The sequence below is a fragment of the Balaenoptera ricei genome, chromosome 3, assembly GCF_028023285.1.
Source record: "Balaenoptera ricei isolate mBalRic1 chromosome 3, mBalRic1.hap2, whole genome shotgun sequence".
NCBI lineage: Eukaryota > Metazoa > Chordata > Mammalia > Artiodactyla > Balaenopteridae > Balaenoptera > Balaenoptera ricei.
Genome location: NC_082641.1, coordinates 7,683,896 through 7,702,908, shown reverse-complemented (window position 1 = coordinate 7,702,908; position 19,013 = coordinate 7,683,896). Strand labels below are relative to the sequence as shown.

The window sequence follows — 19,013 nt, the reverse complement described above, 5'->3', positions numbered from 1 at the left end:
GTGACCCAAGATGTGATCTATCCTGGAGAACATTCCATGCGCACTTGAGAAGAAAGTGTAATCTGCTGTTTTTGGATGGAATGTCCTATAAATATCAACTAAATCTATCTGGTCTATTGTGTCATTTAAAGCTTGTGTTTCCTTATTAATTTTTTGTTTGGATGATCTGTCCGTTGGTGTAAGTGAGGTGTTAAAGTCCCCCACTCTTATTGTGTTACTGTCAATTTCCTCTTTTATAGCTGTTAGCAGTTGCCCTATGTATTGAGGTGCTCCTATGTTGGGTGCATATATATTTATAATTGTTATATCTTCTTCTTGGATTGATCCCTTGATCATTTTGTAGTGCCCTTCCTTGTCTCTTGTAACAGTCTTTATTTTAAAGTCCATTTTATCTGATACGAGTATTGCTAATCCAGCTTTCTTTTGATTTCCATTTGCATGGAATATCTTTTTCCATCCCCTCACTTTCAGTCTGTATGTGTCCCTAGGTGTGAAGTGGGTCTCTTGTAGACAGCATATATATGGGTCTTGCTTTTGTATCCGTTCAGCAAGCCTGTGTCTTTTGGTTGGAACATTTAATCCATTCACATTTAAGGTAATTATCGATATGTATGTTCCTATGACCATTTTCTTAATTGTTTTGGGTTTGTTTTTGTAGGTCCTTTTCTTCTCCTGTGTTTCCCAGTTAGCGAAGTTCCTTTAGCATTTGTTGTAAAGCTGGTTTGGTGGTGCTGAATTCTCTTAGCTTTTGCTTGTCTGTCAGGGTTTTAATTTCTTAGTGGAATCTGAATGAGATCCTTGCCAGGTAAAGTAATCTTCCTTGTAGTTTCTTCCCTTTCATCACTTTAAGTATGTCATGCCACTCTCTTCTGGCTTTTAGAGTTTCTGCTGAGAAATCAGTTGTTAACCTTATGCGAGTTCCCTGGTATGTTATTTGTCGTTTTTCCCTTGCTGCTTTCAATAATTTTTCTTTGTCTTTAATTTTTGCCAGTTTGATTATTGTGTGTCTCAGCGTGTTTCTCCTTGGGTTTTTCCTGTATGGGACTCTCTGTGCTTCCTGGACTCGGGTGGCTATTTCCTTTCCCATGTTAGGGAAGTTTTTGACTATAATCTCTTCAAATATTTTCTCGGGTCCTTTCTCTCTCTCTTCTCCTTCTGGGGCCCTTATAATGCGAATGTTGTTGCGTTTAATGTTGTCCCAGAGGTCTCTTAAGCTGTCTTCATTTATTTTCATTCTTTTTTCTTTATTCTGTTCTGCAGCAGTGAATTCCACCGTTCTGTCTTCCAGGTCACTTATCCGTTCTTCTGACTCAGTTATTCTGCTATTGATTGCTTCTAGTGTAGTTTTCATTTCAGTTATTGTATTGTTCATCTGTGTTTGTTCTTTAAATCTTCTAGGTCTTTGTTAAACATATCTTGCATCTTCTCGATCTTTGCCTCCATTCTTTTTCCGAGGTCCTGGATCATCTTCACTATCATTATGCTGAATTCTTTTTCTGAAAGGTTGCCTATCTCCACTTCATTTAGCTGTTTTTCTGAGGTTTTATCTTGTTCCTTCATCTGGTACATAGCCCTCTGCCTTTTCATCTTGTCTGTCTTTCTGTGAATGTGGTTTTTGTTCCACAGGCTGCAGGATTGTAGTTCTTAGTTCTGCTGTCTGCCCTCTGGTGGATGAGCCTATCTAAGAGGCTTGTGCAAGTTTCCTGATGGGAGGGACTGGTGGTGGGTAGAGCTGGCTGTTGCTCTGGTGGGCAGAGCTCAGTAAAACTTTTGTCTGCTTGACTGCTGATGGGTGGGGCTGGGTTCCCTCCCTGTTGGTTGTTTGTCCTGAGGCGACCCAACACTGGAGCCTACCTGGGCTCTTTGGTGGGGCTAATGGCGGACTCTGGGAGGGCTCATGCCAAGGAGTACTTCCCAGAACTTCTGCTGCCAGTGTCCTTGTCCTCACAGTGAGACACAGCCAACCCCCACCTCTGCAGGAGACCCTCCAACCCTAGCAGGTAGGTCTGGTCCAGTCTCCCATGGGGTCACTGCTCCTTCCCCTGGGTCCCGATGCGCACACTACTTTGTGTGTGCCCTCCAAGAGTGGAGTCTCAGTTTCCCCCAGTCCTGTGGAAGTCCTGCAATCAAGTCCCGCTAGCCTTCAAAGTCTGATTCTCTAGGAATTCCTCTTGCTGTTGCTGGACCCCCAGTTTGGGAAGTCTGATGGGGGCTCAGAACCTTCACTCCACTTGGTGGACTTCTGTGGTATAAGTGTTCTCCAGTTTGTGGGTCACCCAGCCAGCAGTTATGGGATTAGATTTTATTGTGATTGCGCCCCTCCTACCGTCTCATTGTGGCTTCTCCTTTGTCTTTGGATGTGGGGTATCTTTTTTGGTGAGTTCCAGTGTCTTCCTGTTGATGATTGTTCAGCAGTTGTTGTTATTCTGTTGTTCTCGCCAGAGGGAGTGAGAACACGTCCTTCTACTTGGCCACCTTGAACGAATCTCAGTAATATTCTATTGTATATATGTACCCTTTCTTTTTAAACCTAGCTGTTGGGATGGACCTTGATGTCTGCCAGTTATCCATTTTGCCTGCTAATGACCATGTGACCCAAATATGTTACAGTTTATGTCAGATTTTTAAAAAGCCCCTGGTGAAGGAGACCATCAGTGCCAGCCAGATCCATCCCTGTGTCTTTCCTCTATGTGGGAAGAAAACAATTTGTATTATAAATGTATTTCTATCAAAGAATATGCATTAGATATTTAAGAATTTGTTGAAAGCTAAAGGAATTCATATAAAGATATAATTAGAGGTACACTTGAAACTTGTAAACTATACATGTTTGAAATGCTTGGCTTTTCTGAGCAATTGGGAGGTTGTTAGCTGTTTCCTTTTCCTACATTAGCTTCCAGATGATTAATGGGATTTATTTAATTCAATGTTCACATTTAAGTGAAGCGGAGGCCCAGGGAGTGTTCTGAAAATAGTATCAATTGTTTTCTATTGATCTGCAATATGCACTATGGCTTGCTTATACTTAGAGAAAAGACATTCAATTTTATATTAATAGTCTTTTTAAAATTATTTAACTGTTAGCTCTAAAGTGAAAAATCTGTTTAAAAAAATCTTATGGGCAACCTGAAAAATTCCCTATCATGAAATGCTACTCCTTTACTACATTCCTCAGGAGGAAGGCAGTTTTGAAATGAGAAGCACGTTTCTGTGGCTGCCACAGTAAGTTGAAATGTTCCGAGGGGTAGCTGGGCTATTTTTAACGAGTTCCAATGTATCCTGTGGTGGCTGATTTCCAATGATCCAAAATTAGTCATGGGCTCTTGGCCACCACAGTGTCTGGGGTTCAAATGATCAGTATGCTTCATATCTTTAAATTGTCCACCTAAATCTACCGCTAGCATTGATTGCTTTGGTCGAACAATATATCATTCTTTGGAGAAAACAAAAGGATAACCTCTCATTGTGAGCTAAGAGGTCAGGAGCTATGGAATTACGTGCTAGGCAAAGTGGGTGCTGACTAAAATTGGGAACACTTTCAGACTTTTGGAAGGTGACAGTCTCTTGGTGATGAGAACAGTTAAATACCTAACAGGGACATTTTAATTTTATTGGTAGGGTCATAAAAAAGAACAGCTGAGATTTTTTTTTTCCTCTTCTGTTTTGTTTACGTGAAAAGAAGGTCAAAGGAGAAGGTTGACGGGACCCGTAGGGCAGGAAAGGCTTGATGATCACAGGGGTCTTTCATCTCTAGAAAAAGGAGAGATACAGTTACCCTCCTGAAAAGATCTCTTCTTACACATGTTGCCCCCAATCATTCTAGAGACAAATGACCAATTCACTTCGGAAGAATTAAGTTTACATTTCCCTATGTGTAGAGAAACACTTCCTTATTAAATATATTCGCAGCATACAATTATCCTTTGCTGTGTTCATTGATGACTGTTTTTCCCGTAGGTTTTTTGTTTGCTTGTAAAGTAATCTATAGTTGATAGAGGATGGGCTAATTTTTAATAGCTTTATTCTGACAAACCCTTTTTGTTGTCTTAATTAAATAGACATGGCAGCCGGGAGGTGGATTTGATTCGAAGGAAGGGAAATGCACTTGATTGAAGCATAGTGTCTTACTTGTTGACTGTTGACTGCCTTCTAATTGATATAACCATTCCATAGAATTGCAGAATTTGGGGGACACTGTTGAGGCTGTCCACTGCATCTCTTTGTCTACTAACATGGGTGTTGCCGTATAATGTGGGCCATTAGTTTATACTGTAGTCCAGCTCCAGAGGAGCACTGGGTGAAAGATGACATTTGGTCACCCAAGAAGTGTTTACCAGAAACTTCCTCTGTGCCAGATCCCAGGCCCTGCTCTGCGAATACAGAGTGTGTAGAGGACAGAGATGGTCTCTGCTCTCTTGGTGCCGATTTTCCAGGTGGATGTTCCTTGTCGTGGCATGGATGCCATTTTTCTCCGGTGTTCCTCAAGAACCTGAATGATGCTTCAGACACCATCAAACTTTGAAGATTGCCTAGAACCTCGAGCCAGCATGAGGTGACAGCAGGTGGAAGACAGGGGCACGGGAACATTTGGAACACCACTCTTGTCTCCACGCCCTGGCAGAGCTTCCTTCCTTGCTGGCACTAAAGGGAGCTGAGGAGGTTGGGAAGATACCCCACTGGCACGGACACATGGTTGGTACTTGGTCCAGGGCTTTGGGGAGGACCCTCCACTCTGGGTGCACAGCTGCACCCATTCAGAGCACGTGCAGCCGGGATACGTGCCTTCAGATGTGGTTCTCTGTGTGCATAGAGGGCCTGGAACCCAGAAATAGCTTCAAGATGGCTAAGGGAACTGTTCACAGCCTTCCCTTCAGGATCTTAGAGAAGTTTGCAGGCATCTCCGTGGGGTGGTTCAGAGTCCTTCCTCATCAGGGCTGGATGCCGAGACCGCTGTATGATTAGCTCACTGTCTGATTTGGAGAAAGGTGTTTATGTCACTGGTTCCAAATGTGAGATAGGTTTCTTGGTGTGTTTTAAGAGACGGAAATCACGTAATCCCCCTTCAATGCAGAACTGTCATTTTCTGTGTCTAATGCACTTTGCAGTCAGGATAAAGAAGGGACGCTGACCTTTCCCGAAATTGAAGAGACTCAGGATGTGAAGAGGGGGATTGGCGCTGGAGCAAAGTCAGATAACTAAGCTGCTTAAGACCCACTCCCGGCCAGCCTTCCCCAGGGATGCCCGCACACTCCGCCTGCCTCTCTCACGCTGATTTCGAGCGAGCCCCTTAGCATAGCGTCCGGGTTTATGTGAAAGCTCCTTTGTAGAGGGATTTCAGCTTGTTGGTCAAGATCCCTAGTTAGGCCGTGTGCTGCTGGAGAGGGTCATTTCTCTCTTCCAGAAGTCTTCCTCCGTGTATCCCAAATGCTCCCTTTCTCTGAGTTGAGCCATCATCAGTGGGTTCCATGACGACACAATGCCAATGACTGTTTAAATCACTCAGGTTGTGTGCCGATGTGGTCCATCCATCATTTCTCATTGCAGAGATGTTTGTGAGCCAGAAGAATTAACTGACTTCTGTTCTATTTTCTTCCCTTTGTCTTTTATATAAGCCTGAAAGAGAAGCACCTCGTTTGGGGATGAATGTTAGCAAATATCTTGGAAATAAAGGGCCTATTTTAAAGGAGCCCCCTTTTTTTTTCAGGACATTGTTTGAGACTTGAAGAGTTTATTGATGATGTGGGTTGTTCCCTTTGGGATGTTTAATTTGGATAAAGGTGTTGATGTTATAATATCCATCAAGTTATATGCATCTGTGGAAGCCTCGAAATGTAAACAAAAATGTGGCTGTTAGTTTAAAAGGGAATATCTGAACTCTCCTCCTGTCACCTGCAGCGCTAAGTGAACATAATTTTTTTTTAAACACATGGTCTGTCTCTTCATGGGATAACCCAACACAGCAAAGAATTGCCAACTAGCTTTTTTTTTTTTTTTAACATCTTTATTGGAGTATAATTGCTTTACAATGGTGTATTAGTTTCTGCTTTATAACAAAGTGAGTCAGCTCTACGTATACATATATCCCCATATCCCCTCCCTCTTGCGTCTCCCTCCCACCCTCCCTATCCCACCCCTCTAGGTGGACACAAAGCACCGAGCTGATCTCCCTGTGCTATGCGGCTGCTTCCCACTAGCTATCTAGTTTACATTTGGTAGTGTATATATGTCCATGCCACTCTCTTGCTTTGTCCCAGCTTAACCTTCCCCCAACCCGTATCCTGAAGTCCATTTTCTACGTCTGCGTCTTTATTCCTGTCCTGCCCCTAGGTTCTTCATAACCATTTTTTTTTTTTTTTTTTTTTTTTAGATTCCGTAACTATGTGTTAGCATACGGTATTTGTTTTTCTCTTTCTGACTTACTTCACTCTGTGTGACAGATTCTAGGTCCATCCACCTTACTACAAATAACTCACTTTAGTTTCTTTTTATGGCTGAGTAATATTCCATTGTATATATGTGCCACATCTTCTTTATCCATTCATCTGTCGAGGGACACTTAGGTTGCGTCCATGTCCTGGCTATTGTAAATAGTGCTGCAATGAACATTGTGGTACATGACTCTTTTTGAATTATGGTTTTCTCAGGGTATCTGCCCAGTAGTGGGATTGCTGGGTCATATGGTAGTTCTATTTTTAGTTTTTTAAGGAACCTCCATACTGTTCTCCATAGTGGCTGTATAAATTTACATTCCCACCAACAATGCAAGAGGGTTCCCTTTTCTCCACACCCTCTCCAGCATTAACTGTTTGTAGATTTTTTGATGATGGCCATTCTGACCGGTGTGAGATGATACCTTATTGTAGTTTTGATTTGCATTTCTCTAATGATTAGTGATGTTGAATATCCTTTCATGTGTCTGTTGGCAATCTGTATATCTTCTCTGGAGAAATGTCTATTTAGGTCTTCTGCCCATTTTTGGATTGGGTTGTTTGTTTTTTTGATATTGAGCTGCATGAGCTGCTTACAAATTTTGGAGATTAATCCTTTGTCAGTTGCTTCTTTTGCAAATATTTTCTCCCATTCTGAGGGTTGTCTTTTTGTCTTGTTTATGGTTTTCTTTGCTGTGCAAAAGCTTTTAAGTTTCATTAGGTCCTGTTTGTTTATTTTTGTTTTTATTTCCATTTCTCTAGGAAGTGGGTCAAAAGGGATCTTGCTGTGATTTATGTCACAGAGTGTTCTGCCTATGTTTTCCTCAGAGTTTTGTAGTGTCTGGGCTTACATTTAGGTCTTTAATCCATTTGGAGTATATTTTTGTGTATGGTGTTAGGGAGTGTTCTAATTTCATTCTTTTACATGTAGCTGTTCATTTTTCCCAGCACCACTTATTGAAGAAGCTGTCTTTTCTCCAATGTATACTCTTGCCTCCTTTATCAACAATAAGGTGACCGTATGTACGTGGGTTTATTTCTGGGCTTTCTGTCCTGTTCCATTGATCTATATTTCTGTTTTTGTGCCAGTACCAAACTGTCTTGATTACTGTAGCTTTGAAGTCCAGGAGCCTGATTCCTCCAGCTCCATTTTTCTTATTCAAAATTGCTTTGGCTATTCGGGGTCTTTTGTGTTTCCATACAAATTGTGAAATTTTTTGTTCTAGTTCTGTGAAAAATGCCATTGGTAGTTTGATAGGGATTGCATTATATTTGTAGAATGCTTTGGGTAGTATAGTCATTTTCTAGTCATTTTCACAATGTTGATTCTTCCAATCCAAGAACATGGTATATCTCTCCATCTGTTTGTATCATCTTTAATTTCCTTCATCAGTGTCTTATAGTTTTCTGCATATAGGTCTTTTGTCTCCTTAGGTAGGTTTATTCCTAGATATTTTATTCTTTTTGTTGCAGTGGTAAATGGGAGTGTTTCCTTAATTTCTCTTTCAGATTTTTCATGATTAGTGTATAGGAATGCAAGAGATTTCTGTGCATTAATTTTGTATCCTGCTACTTTACCAAATTCGTTGATTGGCTCTAGCAGTTTTCTGGTAGCATCTTTAGGATTCTCTATGTATAGTATCATGTCATCTCCAGACAGTTACAGTTTTACTTCTATTCCGATTTGGATTCCTTTCATTTCTTTTTCTGCTCTGATTGCTGTGGCTAAAACTTCTAAAACTATGTGGAATAATAGTGGTGAGAGTGGGCAACCTTGTCTTGTTCCTGATCTTAGTGGAAATGGTTTCAGTTTTTCACCATTGAGAATGATGTTGGCTGTGCGTTTGTCATATATGGCCTTTATTATGTTGAGGTAAGCTCCCTCTATGTCTACGTTCTGGAGAGTTTTTATCATAAATGGGTGTTGAATTGCGTCTAAAGCTTTTTCTGCATCTATTGAGATGATCATATTGTTTTTCTCATTCAATTTGTTAATACTGTTTATCACATTGATTGATTTACCTATATTGAAGAATCCTTGCATTCCTGGGATAAACCCCACTTGATCATGATGTATGATCCTTTTAATGTGCTGTTGGAGTGTTTGCTATATTTTGTTGAGGATTTTTGCATCTATGTTCATCAGTGATATTGGCATGTAGTTTTCTTTTTTTGGGACATCTTTGTCTTGTTTTGGTATCAGGGTGATGGTGGCGTCGTAGAATGAGTTTGGGAGTGTTCCTCCCTCTGTTATATTTTGGAAGAGTTTGAGAAGGATAGGTGTTAGCTCTTCTCTAAATGATTGATAGAATTTGCCTGTGAAGCCTTCTGGTCCTGGGATTTTGTTTGTTGGAAGATTTTTAATCACAGTTTCAATTTTAGTGCTTGTGGTTCGTCTGTTTATATTTCTATTTCTTCCTGGTTCAGTCTTGGAAGGTTGTGCTTTTCTATGAATTTGTCCATTTCTTTCAGGTTGTCCATTTTATTGGCATATAGTTGCTTTTAGTAATCTCTCACGATCCTTTTTATTTCTGCAGTGTCAGTTGTTACTTCTCCTTTTTCATTTCTAATTCTATTGATGTGAGTCTTCTCCCTTTTTCTCTTGATGAGTCTGGCTAAAGGTTTATCAATTTTGTTTATCTTCTCAAAGAACCAGCTTTTAGTTTTATTGATCTTTGCTATCATTTCCTTCATTTCTTTTTCATTATTTCTGATCTGATCTTCATGATTTCTTTCCTTCTGCTAACCTTGGTTTTTTTTTTTGTTGATGTTGTTCTTTCTCTAATTGCTTTAGGCGTAAGGTTAAGTTGTTTATTTGAGATGTTTCTTGTTTCTTGAGGTAGGATTGTATTGCTATATACTTCCCTCTTAGAATTGCTTTTACTGCATCCTGTAGGTTTTTGGTCGTCATGTTTTCATTGTCATTTGTTTCTAGGTGTTTTTTGATTTCCTCTTTGATTTGTTCAGTGATCTCTTGGTTATTTAGTAGTGTATTGTTTAACTTCCATGTGTTTGTATTTTTTACAGATTTTTTCCTGTAATTGACATCTAGTATCATAGCATTGTGGTTGGAAAAGATACTTGATACGATTTCAATTTTCTTAAATTTATCAAGGCTTGATATGTGTCCTAAGGTATGATCTATCCTGGAGAATGTCCCATGAGCACTTGAGAAGAAAGTGTATTCTGTTGTTTTTGGATGGAATGTCCTATAAATATCAATTAAGTCCATCTTGTTTAATGTATCATTTAAAGCTTGTGTTTCCTTGTTCATTTTCATTTTGGATGATCTGTCCATTGGTGAAAGTGGGGTGTTCAAGTCCCCTAATATGATTGTGTTACTGTTGATTTCCCCTTTTATGACTGTTAGGATTTGCCTAATGTATTGAGGTGATCCTAGGTTGGGTGCATAAATATTTACAATTGTTATATCTTCTTTTTGGATTGATCCCTTGATCATTATGTAGTGTCCTTCTTTGTCTCTTGTAATAGTCTTTATTTTTAAGTCTATTTTCTCTGATATGAGAATTGCTACTCCAGCTTTCTTTTGATTTCCATTTGCGTGGAATATCTTTTTCCTTCCCCTCACTTTCAGTCTGTATGTGTCCCTAGGTGTGAAGTGGGTCTCTTGTAGACAGCATATATACGGGTCTTGGTTTTGTATCCATTCAGCCAGTCTGTGTGTTTTGGTTGGAGCATTTAATTCATTTACACTTAAGGTGATTATCGATATGTATGCCTATTACCATTTTCTTAATTGTTTTGTGTTTGTAATTGTAGGTCTTTTCCTTCTCTTGTGTTTCCTGCCTAGAGAAGTTCCTTTAGCATTTGTTGTAAAACTGGTTTGGTATTGCTGAATTCTCTTAACTTTTGCTTGTCTGTAAAGGATTTAATTTCTCTGTCGAATCTGAATGAGATCCTTGCTGAGTAGAGTAATCTTGGTTGTAGGTTTTTCCCTTTATCAGTTGAAATATGTCCTGCCACTCCCTTCTGGCTTGCAGAGTTTCTGCTGAAAGCTCAGCTGTTAACCTTACGGAAATTCCCTTTTATGTTATTTGTTGTCTTTCCCTTGCTGCTTTTAATATTTTTTCCTTGTATTTAATTTTTGATAGTTTGATCAATATGTGTCTTGGCATGTTTCTCCTTGGATTTAACCTGTATGGGACTCTCTGTGCTTCCTGGACTTGATCAACTATTTCCTTTCCCATATTAGGGAAGTTTTCAACTATAATCTCTTCAAATATTTTCTCAGTCCCTTTCTTTCTCTCTTCTTCTTCTGGGACCCCTATAATTCGAATGTTGGTGCATTTAATGTTGTGCCAGAGGTCTCTGAGACTGTCCTCAATTCTTCTCATTCTTTTTTCTTTATTCTGCTCTGCAGTGGTTATTTCCACTATTTTATCTTCCAGGTCCCTTATCCGTTCTTCTGCCTCAGTTATTCTGCTATTGATCCCTTCTAGAGTATTTTTAATTTCATTTATTGTGTTGTTCATCACTGTTTGTTTGCTCTTTAGTTCTTCTAGTTCCTTGTTAAATGTTTCTTGTATTTTCTCCATTCTATTTCCAAGATTTTGGATCATCTTTACTATCATTACTCTGAATTCTTTTTCAGGTAGACTGCCTATTTTCTCTTCATTTGTTTGGCCTGGTGAGTTTTTACCTTGCTCCTTCATCTGCTCTGTGTTTCTATGTCTTCTCATTTTTCTTAAGTTACTGTGTTTGGGGTCTCCTTTTTGCCATCTGCAGGTTTGTAGTTCCCGTTGTTTTTGGTGTCTGTCCCCAGTGGCTAAGGTGGTTCAGTGGGTTGTGTAGGCTTCCTGGTGGAGGGGACTAGTGCCTGTGTTCTGGTGGATGAGGCTGGATCTTGTTTTTCTGGTGGGCAGGACCGCATCTGGTGTGTGTTTTGGGGTGTCTGTGACCTTATTATGATTCTAGGCAGCCTCTCTGCTAATAGATGGGGCTGTGTTCCTGTCTTGCTAGTTTTTTGGCATAGGGTGTCCAGCACTGTAGCTTGCTGGTCATTGAGTGGAACTGGGTCTTAGCATTGAGATGGAGATCTCTGGGAGAGCTTTTGCCATTTGATATTACATGGAGCCGGGAGGTCTCTGGACCAATGTCCTGAACTCGTCTCTCCCACCTCAGAGGCTCAGGCCTGACACCTCACTGGAGTGCCAAGACCCTGTGAGTCACACGGCTCAGAAGAAAATGGAGGAAAAAAAAAAGAAAGAAAGAAAGGAAAAAATAATGTTATTAAAATAAAAAATTTAAAAAATTATTGAATAAAAAATGTAGTAAAAAAAAGAAAAATAAAGAATGAAAGAAGAGAGCAACCAAACCAAAAAACAAATCCATCAATGATAATAGGCGCTAAAAACTATACTAAAAAAAAAAAAAAAGGACAAAATCCTAGGACAAATGGTAATAGCAAAATTATACAGACAAAGTCACACAAAGAAACATATGCATGCACACTCAGAAAAAGAGAGAAAGGAAAAGAATATATATTTTAAAAACAAAAAGGAAGAGATCAACCAAATCAATAAACAAATCTACCAATGATAATAAACTCTAAATACTAAACTAAGATAAATATAAAACCAGAAACCAATCAGTTGCATACAGCAAACCCCCAATCTACAGTTGCTCCCAAAGTCCACCGCCTGAATTTGGGATGATACGTTGTCTATCCAGGTATTCCACAGATGCAGGTACATCAGGTTGATTGTGGCATTTTAATCCGCTGCTCCTCAGGCTTCTGGGAGAGATTTCCCTTTCTCTTCTTTGTTTGCACAGCTCCTGGGGTTCAGCTTTGGATTTGGACCCGCCTCTGCGTGTAGGTCACCTGAGGGTGTCTGTTCTTCGCTCAGACAGGATGGCGTTATAGCAGCAGCTGCTTCTCAGGTGGATGTCACTGCCATCCCTGTATGGTAGGTAGTCATCCTGTTATTTGAGGCGTCACACGAAGCTCACATAAAGCACTAGGGGTATTTGTTTTTCTCTTTCTGACTTACTTCAGTCTGTGTGACAGTCTCTAGGTCCATCCACCTCACTACAAGTAACTCAGTTTTGTTCCTTTTTATGGCTGAGTAATATTCCATTGTATATATGTGTCACATCTTCTTTATCCATTCATCTGTCGATGGACACTTAGGTTGCTTCCATGTCCTGGCTATTGTAAATAGAGCTGCAATGAACATTGTGGTACATGACTCTTTTTGAATTATGGTTTTCTCAGGGTATATGCCCAGTAGTGGGATTGCTAGGTCATATGGTAGTTCTATTTTTAGTTTTTTAAGGAACATCCATACTGTTCTCCATAGTGGCTGTATCAATTTACATTCCCACCAACAGTGCAAGAGGGTTCCCTTTTCTTCACACTCTCTCCAGCATTTATTGTTTGTAGATGTTTTGATGATGGCCATTCTGACTGGTGTGAAATGATATCTCATTGTAGTTTTGATTTGCATTTCTCTAATGATGTTGAGCATTCTTTCATGTGTCTGTTGGCAATCTGTATATGTTCTTTGGAGAAATGTCTATTTAGGTCTTCTGCCCATTTTTGGATTGGGTTGTTTGTTTTTTAATATTGAGCTGCATGAGCTGCTTGTAAATTTTGGAGATTAATCCTTTGTCAGTTGCTTCATTTGCAAGTATTGCAGAAAGAGAAAAACAAATACCATATGCTAACACATATATATGGAATCTGAAAAAAAAAAAAAGGTCATGAAGAACCTAGGGGCAAGACGGGAATAAAGATGCAGACCTACTAGAGAACGGACTTGAGGATATGGGGAGGGGGAAGGGTAAGCTGGGACAAAGTGAGAGAGTGGCATGGACACATATACACTACCAAATGTAAAATAGATAGCTAGTGGGAAGCAGCCGCATAGCACAGGGAGATCAGCTCAGTGCTTTGTGACCACCTAGAGGGGTGGGATAGGGAGGGTGGGAGGGAGATGTAAAAAGGAGGAGATGTGGGGATATATGTATATGTATAACTGATTCACTTTGTTATAAAGCAGAAACTAACACACCATTGTAAAGCAATTATACTCCAATAAAAATGTTTAAAATAAATAAATAAATAAATTCAATTGGAAACATTTAAAAAAAAAATTATTGAGAACCTCCAAAGTGTTTTGGTTTTTGTGGGTCATATTTATTGCTATGTATCAGATTATAAATTAAAGTTGAAAATTTGAAAAAAAAATTCTTTATTCCTTTGACAACTTTGGGAGGTAAATTACTTTTTGTTTCTGTTTTTGTTTTCCTCATTAAAAACAAAAACAAAAACAAAACAGGAGGTGTGAAGCAGATCATGACACCAGAAAGACGATCGTGTGCTGAGCAGGACCAGAATCCTGGCCCTTTAATCGCCCAACTTCACCAGCCACTAGTGGGGCTGGAACCAGGGGCCTGAACTGGCGGCCTGAAGCCCAATGCTCTTCAGTCGCTGGTGGCTCTCGGGGAAGAAGTCACCTCTGGAAGGTACCTAAGGGCTGACAGCATTTCCATTAGAAACTGGGAGCAATCGTGTTCTACATCAGTCTCTCTAAGCTGGATGATTCTTATTTTCCAAACTGAAGTCTTCGCTGGGCAGTGGATAGCTGGTTTATGTAATGAAAGGCACCTGTATGCTGTGAATTAGTTTTGATAAAACCAGTAAACTATTTTACCCTGAACAGTCCTCATAAATGGAATTCAAGATATATGTAATTTCAGATATATAAACATGCAAATATCTATTTACTTACTGGTTTGTACACCCACATCCCACTTGGCTTTCTAGCTGAATCCTCAGCTTCAGTGTCTGTTACCACAAGATTGTAATGTGCTTTTGGAAAAGAGGAGGGCTCTCCTGACACAGACAAATGTCCCTCTTCTTTTCAACGTTTTTATATCTTTGGGAAGCATTTGGTAGCAAGAACTTTGCAACTCAATGTACAGGACAAATAGAAGCTTGGTAGCAGGTCATATTTTGGAGGAAACGTGTGGCTTATTAATGAGGAAGAAATGCTCCTTTTGATTATTTTTCAATTTGATAACCCAAAGGGGTTCCCAATTGTCTGAAATGTCCCAGAATTCTTTAAAATATAATTACTGCAAACATTGGAATAATTATTCTTCATTATATAATCCTACAAAGGTACAAAAAGATAGATATCCCAAATAATACAGTTTTTGCTCTAGATTTAATTATGTCACATCTATAGAACTTCTCTCCCTAGCGTAACACATGTATCTTACCTTTGTCCCGCCCCTCTATTGATTCGTGCTTAAAGTAAAAAGATACCATTTCTCTGTCTGGTGTTCTGGGAATTTTGACATCCCTGAAAACCTTACCAAACTTTCCTCATTCTAGCTTCACTTCACCCCAGGGGGCTCAGCAGAGACAGTGCCTGGAAGCAAGTGGTGGGGTATTTTTGGTTGTCCCAGTGACTGGGGGTGCCATTTGGGGCATTTGGGTCCCAAGGGCCAGCACATCCATTATCATCTGTTGCCATCCCTTGAAGAGTCCTTTTTCCCTCTGGTTCAGAATCCGGTTCTTTCTCAAGTTCCAGCTCAAGTCTGGGCTCTCAGGAAACACATTGCATTCATCTTGCCTGCTCCTGAACTTCTGTTGACCTTGCTGTCTCTGCCAGTCATTTGATGTAACTATTAAGTTAAACAAGCTTGCCTAACTTTTCTTGTAAAGGGCCAATTGGCAAATATTTTAGGCTTTGAGGGCCACGTGATCCCTGTCATGACTACTCAGTTGTGCTGTTGAAGCATGAAAGCAGCCGTTGGCAGCATGCAAAGGAGGGGGCATGGTTGTGTTCCAATAAAACTTTATTTATACGAACAGGCTGCGGTTCAGATTTGGTCCATGGGCTGCAGTTTTTGATCCCTGGCTTAAAGCATATGAAATAGCTATTTTTGTAGTTCAAAAAAGGTCAACTGTTGGCAATTTCATATGGTTCAAGCTAATACATTGCATACTTTGTTGTAAAGCTCACTATCATCTGAATGTGTCTCATTTCTACTCCAAATACGTCTGAATCTCTCTCAGCCTCCTGTTTTTATTTATTTTTATTTTTATTTTTATTTTTTTTAAAGCTTTTTAGTCTCCGTGGTGGCCAAGTCAAAGCCTGAAATATTTTGGTCATGCAGCAAGTGTATGTTTAGTTCATGATGAAATGCAGAACCCTAAACTCAAAACCCCTTCACTGGAAGAAAACTTAGAGCCTATTAAATATTCTTTTGGTTACCCTAAAGATGTTTATATTTATAATCACATTAGTAGTGACTGAGATTTCCTAAGTCTTTACACTCTGACCAGGGGGATTTTCGTAATTGTTGTCATGGTTGTCGATTCTACCTATATTTGTTTTCTAGGGTGATCACACCACACACATGGTGGCTTAAAGCAATGGAAATTCGTTCTCTCACAGATTTGGAGGCCAGAAGTCTGAGGTCAAGGTGTCAGCGGGCTTGGTTCCTTCCGAGGCTGCGAGGCAGAACCTCTTCCGTGCCTCTTCCTAGCTTCCTATCTGTGGTTTCCCGCAGTCCCTGGTGTCCCTTGGCTTGTAGGCGCATCCCCCCAGGCTCTTCCTCTGTCGTCAGGTGGCATTCGCCCTGTGTGTATCCCTGTGTCTCTTCTCATGAGGACACCAGTCACTGGATTAGTACCCACTCTCATCCAGAAGTAATTTAGCTAATTATATCTGCAAAGACCTTATTTCCAAATCACATAACATTCTGAAGTTCCAGGTAGACATGAATTTAGGGGGACACTGTTCAGCCCAGTATACCATCTATGAGGGAGGGATGCGGGGTGCCCGGCGCCAGAGACGGTACCTTGCTGGCAGCCTGATGGTTGAGCTGCGTCAGGTCCACAGAGACTTTCCTGCCTCTTGGGGTGGTCCCAAGTTACTTGCTTTGGACCTAGAATGGAGAGTTACGTTTTTGAGCACTTAATGAACATTTGCTGATTTTAATTTGCCTGGGAGGCACTTCTTCGAGACCAACTGCTGACAAAATAGGGTCACCCAGGAGGTGATTATGATGCGGTAATGATGACTGATAATTGATAATTCACTGCTGAAACACTGACTTATGTCACCTTCCCTTTGGTCCCTCTTTATATCTTTTTATATATAATTTAAAAACACTTAGAATGTGTTTAATGGTTTTGATTTCTGAGCTTTTATAAACAATCGCATACTATATAGAGGGGTTACAATTACAGCTAAGATTTGAAAAGTATGCAGTGAAAGTTTCTCTCTTTGTAAATGTTTAAAATTCCTGCATTTTTATGGGATCCGTGAGCATGATTAAGTTTCTCATTTTAGAAATTGAAACCACTTTCTTCTAAGGAAGGTGAATGGTACAGGAGCTTACGTCTCTAACAGGACCGTGATATGATAAGGATCTGGAAATAGAGGTGACATTTAAACATTTAAAAGAATGCATCATTGCCAATGTGCTTTATTCAGTTTTTCTACTCAAATCATATTGTCCTTTGTGGAAGCTCAGTTTGACAGTTACACAGTTCTCTTATGTATGTTTCAACTTTGATTTCATTTTTCTCTTGATTGGAAGAGTTAATTCCCATTTTATCTAAGTAAAGGACAGATTTCTTCAGCTTCTAATAGATTTTAAATACTCTTTTATTAGCTATGTAAATCAAATCTCTTATAAGTTACAAATTGCTTTATCCTGTAAAATTGCTTATATCTTTATTTTACTTAAGCTCAAAATATGCATGTGCATAGTAGTTTGAAAAAGAAAAAAGTTACCTCCAATAAATTGTTTCAATAATGTTATAAGCAGCTGCATGGTCCTGACTATGTAAAAAGCTGTGTGAATTCAATTTCAGCAGAAGATCAATTTGATCAAGAACTGTGATGAAGTTCCACAACTAAAACATAAAAGGGAGAAGCTGAATTATGTTAATTTAAGGCTTGTTGGTTGGAGACCACATTTAGGAGATTTCACTTTCTGTTAAATATTATTAATTCTATAGTTATGATAAACCTCAAAGGCTTAGTTTAACTTTCCAGTTTAAAATTGCTCATTTTGGAAGCTCAGGAATTAAAACCCATTCAGGAGAGTGGGGCATCATTCCAGATATACCTCCTTTATTCTCCCTTGGCCCCTAATCTTTTCCTCATTTTCTCTCTCGTATGCACACCTGGCTGCTCCAGAGGCATGAGATCCTTTATTACATTAGCTTGAACTTGCTTTACTCTCTGGAAGTTGTCAGCATCTTTTATTGAATGATCCGTGGATGTAGGCGCTGTGTTTGGCTATGAAGGTGACAGAGGAGGGAAAAAGTGAGGTCTCTGAGAAGGTTTAATCCAGGCCGACAGGGGGGCTCTTATACAGAGAGGCCACCTTGAGCCCATGCCCTGGAGCCTAGAGAAGGTGCAGGAGGGGCTCGGGGCAGGTGTGGCAGCAGCCCTACCTGAGCGTCTCAGGTACCTGCATGAATATCCAGCAGACAGTCTCACCTGTGACCTCCTCCCTCGAACATGCCAGGCTGGCCCCCCTCCCTGGAGTCATGACAACCATGGAAACATCAGGGACACACCATGGACATATAAGGGACACACTGACACACATTATTGATGCAGGGAAGCTTGGAACGAGTGAAGGCAAGAAGGTACTTGAGTTGAAGAGCATTCTTGAAAGACTTGAAGGACTGTTGATAGGGAGGGAGGTTTTCCTTGTCATTTGTGCCCCAGAGGAAAGAACTAGGGCCAATGGGGAAAAAAAAACATTATAATTTAGAGTCATAAAGGAATGGAATGGGCTGGCTTTGAGCGTTCAAATAGATTTGATAAACCACTCAGCAGGAACATGCAGAGAGACATTAAATCCTGAATCATTTATTCCATAGTTGTTACATATCCATCATTTTTGTTTTAGTTTGTATTCCAGAATCGTTATTTCTAGACAGAGAGCCTTTGCATATTTTTAACAAAATAAGCTTAAAATATAAAATTTTAGGATAGTTTTAGATTTACAGAACAGTTGCCAAGATAGTACAGAGTTCCCATATACCATCTTATGTTAGAGTGCTACGCTGGTCACCAGGAAAAACCAGCATTGATGCATTATTGCTTTATTATTAACTAAAGTCTGTACTTTACCTGGACTCCCTCAGTTTTTCCCTCACGTCCTTTCCTGTGGGCTCATGTTTCAGGATCCCACCCAGGATCCCACATTCAGTTGTCATGTGTCTTCTTAGGTTCCTCACGGCTGTGACAGTTTCTCAGCCTTGTGCATGTTTGTGGTGACAGTTTTGAGCAGTACTGGTCAGGTGGTTTATAGAATGTCTCTCAGTTTGGGTTTGTCTGATGTTTTTCGCTGGACTAAACCATAGTTAGGGGTTTTGGGAGGAAGACCACACTGGTGAAATGTCATCCTCTTGGGTATCAAGGGTCCAGCCATCAGCATGACTTGTCACTGATGATGTTGACCTTTTTTTTTTTTTTTTAATATATTGCATATAGATTAGCACAAGCTTTTTTTAAAAAAATTAATTAATTAATTAATTAATTTTTGGCTGTGTTGGGTCTTTGTTTCTGTGCGGGGGCTTTC

At 39.9% G+C, this 19,013-nt stretch overlaps 1 protein-coding gene across 5 annotated transcripts in view; it reads left to right on the top strand.

Moving 5' to 3' along the window:
- The window catches only part of SEMA5A (semaphorin 5A), a 505,234-nt gene that overhangs the window by 15,048 nt on the left and 471,173 nt on the right, over positions 1 to 19,013 (top strand). The window contains exon 1 of one of the 5 annotated variants that reach the window (XM_059916092.1): positions 11,954 to 12,355. The exons of the other annotated variants lie outside the window; for them this stretch is intronic. The gene's annotated coding sequence lies outside the window, so the exon portion shown is untranslated. Of the gene's footprint in view, positions 1 to 11,953; positions 12,356 to 19,013 lie in introns of those variants that run through there. 5 annotated transcript variants of the gene reach the window in all.